This window comes from Dreissena polymorpha, chromosome 1, assembly GCF_020536995.1.
Source record: "Dreissena polymorpha isolate Duluth1 chromosome 1, UMN_Dpol_1.0, whole genome shotgun sequence".
NCBI classification, from domain to species: Eukaryota; Metazoa; Mollusca; class Bivalvia; order Myida; family Dreissenidae; genus Dreissena; species Dreissena polymorpha.
Genome location: NC_068355.1, coordinates 132,708,251 through 132,715,643, shown reverse-complemented (window position 1 = coordinate 132,715,643; position 7,393 = coordinate 132,708,251).

The window sequence follows — 7,393 nt, the reverse complement described above, 5'->3', positions numbered from 1 at the left end:
ATATCCTGAATGTATTTTATCCTGTATCTCATATAAAGAACAAGTGCAAAGTTTCAACCTCAAGCCAAAAAAGAAAATGCCATTTGTGTCAACTAACATCACAATAAGAATGACGATAAGTAGGTCGGCTTAATTTTGTTCTTCAACATGTGTTTGATGATTCCCACTTTAATACGAATATGTAAGACATGCAGAAACATTCCCAATCTCTATTTAACAGTAGTTAATATGTATTTGTTGTTAATTTTAAGTTAACTTAGCAAATATGATCGCATGTTACAAACACTAAATCAAAATTAATAGTTTATTTTATGAATATGATCAAATTTAGCACAAATGATCACACACTTAACCTTTAATACCCGAACATGTTAAGGGACTGCACACAAAAATAAGGTTCGGTCGGGTTAGGGGAAGCAAACAACTTTGTTTACGCCTCATGGAAATGTAATTTAAAGTATACCAACGTTTTTGTTTTCCAAAAAATTGCCGTTTTGACGCAGTTGGTCAGTGAGTGTCTTCCGGATAGGTTGAACTCTGTCCGGGAAGGAAATCATTAGTCTTTTGCTTTTAAAATATATACGTATATAAATCGGACAAGGTCAGAACCTACGCAGTGGCACGCATTTTAAAGGTTGGAAGGGATGTAAACAATTGACCGTGTAACCGATATTTGAAGTAAATCTCGTGCTATTGAACTTGCTAAACAAATAATGACGTACATCTTTAAAAACAAAAAACAAACACGAACCACTTCGACTCTCAACGTATCCTTGTTCACCGGGAAAATAATCATAGATAAACATTGTGTGTATATTAAGATCCTGTATTAGCATAAACCTCAATGTTTCGATGAAAGATATCATAAGTGTTGACAACAACTTTAACATCTTGAAAAAAAAGCTGAACCACCTCGTTTATTGACACATCCTTGTTTACAGGAAAAGGGATTTAAAAATAAATAAAACTGTACAGATATCGTTTCTTAAAATTTTCAATTGACGAGTTCAGTTATTATCCAATTAAACGTTCAACGTGTATGTTTTTATCTACAAAATGTCGTGGTGTGAATGTTAATATAAATGTTATATTTTTTCACAAGTAATTATAAGATGAGAAGTCGTGTACAAATGACATATATTTAGAAATAAACATTTAAAGCAACTATTAACATGCTTGGAAATTCCTCATGATATTGACTCCAATCATCTTCTTAAAATGAATTAATCTCAAACACGAATAGAAAATCTTTCGTTCGAATAAAAGGGGTGGTACATGTGTATATTGTTTCATTTAGCATATAACACCACACGCATGTTCTGACTCCATATAAAATACATCAGTTTTAAAAGTTAAAACTCTATTATTTTCTTGAAATATACATTTTGCCCCCTAATTAACAGAGACATATGCATATAAAACATATTGGCTTAAATACACATTCGAGCAGAAACGCTATGTAAGTGTAAAGATAAACGACATTTGGATACATGGTAAACGAACATTTCCCAAAATCTCAAACACCCAGTGCCTTCATTTCTGGTGTCTCAATAAGCTTCTCCCAACAGTTAAAAATTGTGCCCCCCCCCCCAAAAAAAAAAAACAAAACAACAAACACAACATGCATTTACTATGGTGATTTTTGAGTTACATGAGACACAAGTGAGAAAATGTACCTTTTTAATACAAAAGTGGGCCATTACTACAGTTGTGTCGAAAAACCTGAAACTAAAATATGGGGGTGCAAAAGTTCAACTGGTGGTTTATGTGTATGCAAGTTTCAACTCTCAAGCAGCAATACTTTTTTAGTTATACATATATTAGTTTTACAACTGGGGGCATACAAGTTGTGGCATGTGGCATTTCAAAAATAATTTAGCCAAAAGAATATTATGTCACACAAATGTCTTTTCAATAACAATTTTTTATGACATTGTCTTGAAAAATAAAAATATGAACATCAACAAATAATTTGTTAAGCTTATTATTATTGGATACAGTAATAAACAATAAAGCATATAGTTTAACAATAATCATGGATATTCACAAAAGAAAGACAACACGTTAATGAATTCATTAAGAATGCGAGAGTTATCTTTTGAGTGAATACTTATTGCCAAATTGCCAAGCCCTTCAAACAGAAATTTAGTGGACTTTAAAACTCATTTGAAAATGTATTGTGTGCATAAAAATGAGATTGCTTAAAACAAAAGATATACAGCTGTATATTTTAAAGGGACTTGTACACAGACTTTCATATCTTTGCCCAATTAAGCGTATGTTTTACTAAAAGAACTTGAACATTTGAATAATCTCAATAATGAAAACTTCAAGATTTTTGTTTTTGTTTATTCAACTGGATTTGAATTTGTGTCACACAATCTAACAATCTATCATTCTGTCTTTGGAACAGTAGGGAATGATTGGTTTAATTGCTATAAGAGTAATACACATATTTTCCAAATCATCAATCGAAAACATTGCATACCTTTTATAACTGTATCTATTTTGATATTTTTAATAATTGTTTTTGTCATTATTGTTATTTTGCTTGTTTGAATATAATGCAAACATTTTTTTTAATTTATTACAATTGTTTTGATTTTTGTCATTTTGAAAATCTGCGAAAACATCCGTTTAAACGATAAAGTCTGATAATTGCAAAGTCAAGCATTTAATCAAGAGTCTTTATATAGCAGTCAGACTGAAATTCTTAAAACAATATACATTAATAATAACGTTTCATTTTAATACTTAAAAGATAAATGAAAACCAATACCATGAAACATTACATTTCATTCTAATTCACAAGTACAAAAACACTAAATGAAAGTATACTTTAAAAAAAAATATCTTAAAACCCACAAGGTGTCACTTGAGAAACTTTACATGTTACTTTTAATGTGTAAACAATGCATGTTCTCAAAAGTCATATTATTTTATGAACATCCCAAAAAGCAAGATTCTCTAGGTAAGCTTGATTCTCTTTTAAGGTAATGAAAGTATAATTAGAAAAAATAATTTTGAAACCCACATGGTGTAACTCAGCAATAATTTGAGAATCTTTACATGTTTCTTTAAATGAGTAAACGTTAAAAAGAATCCATGTTCTCAAAAGTCATATTAGTGAATGAACATCCCTATAAGCAAGATCTCTAGGTCAGCCTGAACTGCTGTGGTCAGCAATGACTAGGCTCTTGGTCCCCCATCACACGATGGCGTACTGCTTGTACAAAAGATCTCGAACGTTGAAATAGTCTTTCGAAATTGCGCCCTCGAGCTGCATACGTCCAGCCTCATTCTGAAAAAAAAATTTAGTTTTAATAATAAAGTAATGAAAAATTAATCTTCTCATGTAACCCCTGGAAAAATAAAGATCTGTAATTATAGTTCGAGCATAAAATCTACAGAAAATCTAAGCAATATTATGAAACATCCACTGATAGCGTAGCATAGTATCTTTGAATAAGTTACTTGAAGCCACACACATATAGCTTGACAACACGTGAAGGACTTTGGAAGCCAAGCCTAGTAACGTTTAACTCCTGCCAGCCATGTTAACAGTAAACATTTATTTACAAGCCGGCTTGTGTGCCAACAATAAAGTCTCGGGATTCTTGTATGGCCAATATATATTCAAATATCCAATTAATAGGGGTCACCTGCCAGTCATGATCAATGTACCTATAAAGATTGATGATCCTATGCGTAAGTTTTCGTGAGTTATCATCCGGAAACCATTTAACTGTGTCGAGTCACCGTGACCTTGACCTTTGACCTAGTGACTTGAACATTAAAAGGGGTCATCTGCCAGTCATGATCAATGCACCTATGATGTTTCATGATCCTAGGCGTAAGCGTTCTTGAGTTATCATCCGGAAACCATTTTACTGTTTCGAGTCACTGAGATCTCAACCTTTGACCTAGTGACCTGAAAATCAATAGGGGTCATTTTCCAGTCATGATCAATGTACTTATGAAGTTTCGTGATCATAGGCGTAAGCGTTCTTGGGTTATCATCCGGAAACCATTTTTCTATTTCCAGTCACTGTCGATAGGGGTCATCTGCCAGTCATGATCAATGTACCTATGAAGTTTCATGATCCTAGGCATAAGCGTTCTTGAGTTATCATTTGGAAACCATTTAACTTTTTCTAGTCACTGTGACCTTTACCGTTTACCTAGTGACCTCAAAATCAAAAGAGGTCATCTGCCAGTCATGATCAATGTACCTATAAAGTTTCATGATCCTAGGCCTAAGCGTTCTTGAGATATCATCCGGAAACCATCTGGTGGACGGACGGACGGACCGACCTACCGACATGTGCAAAACAATATACCCCCTCTTCTTCGAAGAGGGTGGGGCATACAAATGAACATATTTATAATCTGTATGATTGGCATGTTTATTTAATGAATATTAATTATAAATACCTTTTGATAGGGAAGTTGGGCAAACAATTTAATCTTAAAACCATCATTTCAAATGACGGCACAAAATCTTTTATTTAGAAGGAGTGCTGTATAGGAAGAAGAATAACTGTTACATACTAGGTCTCAAAGGAGCAAAATAAAAATAGTATGTAAAAATTATTAGGATCGATGTTCTCAAATATTATTTATAAACTTATGGAAGGTCTCAAGTAAACAAGGGAGTTCTGATAACAAATATCATATCTTGAAATAATTTCTAAAAACACAGTACTATGATATATATATATATATATATATATATATATATATATATATATATATATATATATATATATATATATATCGGAAGTACATTGATTTAAGATGATATGTCCTTTGCTATATTTCATCAGTATATTGCATTAAGAATACCAGCCATCTATAATGAAGTAGATATATGCATGTTTATGAATCGTGTTTTGAAGAATGCAAAATATAAATGTGAAGAATATAAAAGTGATGATGTTATGATACACATTCCTTCAATTTATTTATTATTTGAGGTTTTAATTTTATATAATTTAAGAGATCTCTACTTCCAGTTTTTAAGTGAAGAGATCACTGCATCCAGTGGTCAAGTGTAAAAATTAATGACTGTTGGGAACAGTTTGGGATCAACTTCAGTAGATTTTGTACCATTATTTAAATCATTTTCTATGTTTGGTTATACACAAAAATATTTTTATGAAGTTTATATCATATCTCCACAAAGGTTAAAGCAATTACAAGTATAATTGCTCACCTGTGTTTAGGCCAGTGCATTTACAAGCATTATTGCTCTCCTGTGTTTAGGGTAAAGCATTTACAAGTATAATTGCTCACCTGTGTTTGGGCTAGTGCATTTACAAGTATAATTGCTCACCTGTGTTTGGGCCAGTGCATTTACAAGTATAATTGCTCACCTGTATTTTTGGCCAGTGCATTTACAAGTATAATTGCTCACTTGTGTTTGGGCCAGTGCATGTACAAGTATAATTGCGCACCTGTGTTTGGGCCAGTGCATTTACAAGTATAATTGCTCACCTGTTTTTGGGGCAAAGCATTTGCAAGTTTAATACCTCACCTGTGTTTGGGGCAAAGCATTAACAAGTATAATTGCTCACCTGTGTTTGGGGCAAAGCGTTAACAAGTATAATAGCTCAACTGTGTTTGGGGCAAAGCATTTAAAAGTATAATTGCTCACCTGTATTTGGGCCAGTGTATTTACAAGTATTATAGCTCACCTGTATTTTGGGCAAAGCATTTACAAGTATAATAGGTCACCTGTGTTCGGGCCAGTGCATTTGCACGTATAATTGCTCACCTATGTTTGGGCCAGTGCATTTACAAGTATGATTACTCACCTGTGTTTGGGCCAGTGCTTCTAGACAGGAATTTTATTATATATTTTGTCACATTTCTTTATATCTTAATAGTTATCTTCTTAATGATTTGACAGTTAAAACAGCCTAAATGTTTAAACTGCACTGCCCTCTAGAAGTCCATGTCTACAAAATTGTACAAACCTTTTTAGACAATATATGGATGGAATACAGGCAATCACAATGAGTTATCTCTACCTGATAGATGTGAGACTCGGTTGTCGCGCCTATGGTCTCACCGATGCTGGGTGTGAACATAGAACCCTGAACGAGGCCCGCCGTAAAGCGACAGTAGTCTGCCAGCGAGTCCTTAGCCTCCTCTGTATCCTGGATCAGCACCTGTAATAGCGCGGAAATCGTGGTGAAACGTAACCTACAACTGGCTTTGCTGACATTTTACAAGACTGTCTCAGAGAGATGATTATGGTGAAATTTAACATAAGATCAAATTTGTAAAAGTTTAACAAGGGTTGTCTCAGTACATATATTGTGTTTCGTAAAGACTGTCACGTAATACATCAAGTATTATTGCCAGATATTTATTTTATGACATTTATTTGGGACAAATTCCAATCATTGAAAACACCCACTCAGTATAAAGGCCGAATCGATTCAAGGCCAATATAACAATTTATAGCCTGAACGACAGAAACAAAAATGAAAACCCAATTTTACCCACGCTTTCTCCAAAATGTTTCATAAAATATTATAAAACTGACGAAAAACAAATACCTTTGATCATTTAACTATTTTATAATGACAATGCCTTATCAGTATTTCAACACTTAAAAAGCCATCAATCATGCATGCCTCTGGCACTATATAAACGATAACCAACACCACGGAAGTATTCCAATTACAGGACCACTGAAACTGCATCAACATTACAGTATATTGACTGTTTTGCCATATTTCACATAATGTTTTGCCTGATTTCTGAGGTGTTAATCCAAGTTTGCCTTCACAAGAACACAATAAGAAACCAAAGAGTTTTAATGAAAAAAAAGAGCTGTGTTTGTGAAACACAATGCCCCCTACTGCGCTTTGAAGCCATATATGTGACCCTTGACCTTGACCTTTCACCACTGAAAATGTGAAGCTCGATGAGATACACGTACATGCCAAATATCAAGTTGCTATCTTCAATATTGCAAAAGTTATGACCAAGGTTAAAGTTTTGGGACAGAATGACAGAAAGACAGAATGACAGACAGACAGACAAATGACAAACAGACATGCCAAATACAATATACCCCAATCATTCAATCTGGGGGAATATAGAATCTACAACTCATGTTACTTTTTGATTTAATTATATTCAAACAAACCATTTGAGATTGTTGTTCATTTTGGGAAACACAAGTAGTTTATTGTTTCCCCTCCCCCCCCAAAAAATTTTGTGTTTGTTTGTTTGCTTATCTCATCATAGAAAGTGTTGTACAATAGACTAGTATGAAACATTCTCCATATAATTTTAATAGTTCTCTACTGCAAAACTAAACTTAAACGTTGGCAACTTTTCAAAATTCAAACAGAGAGGCACAGGCCTTTATTTGTGC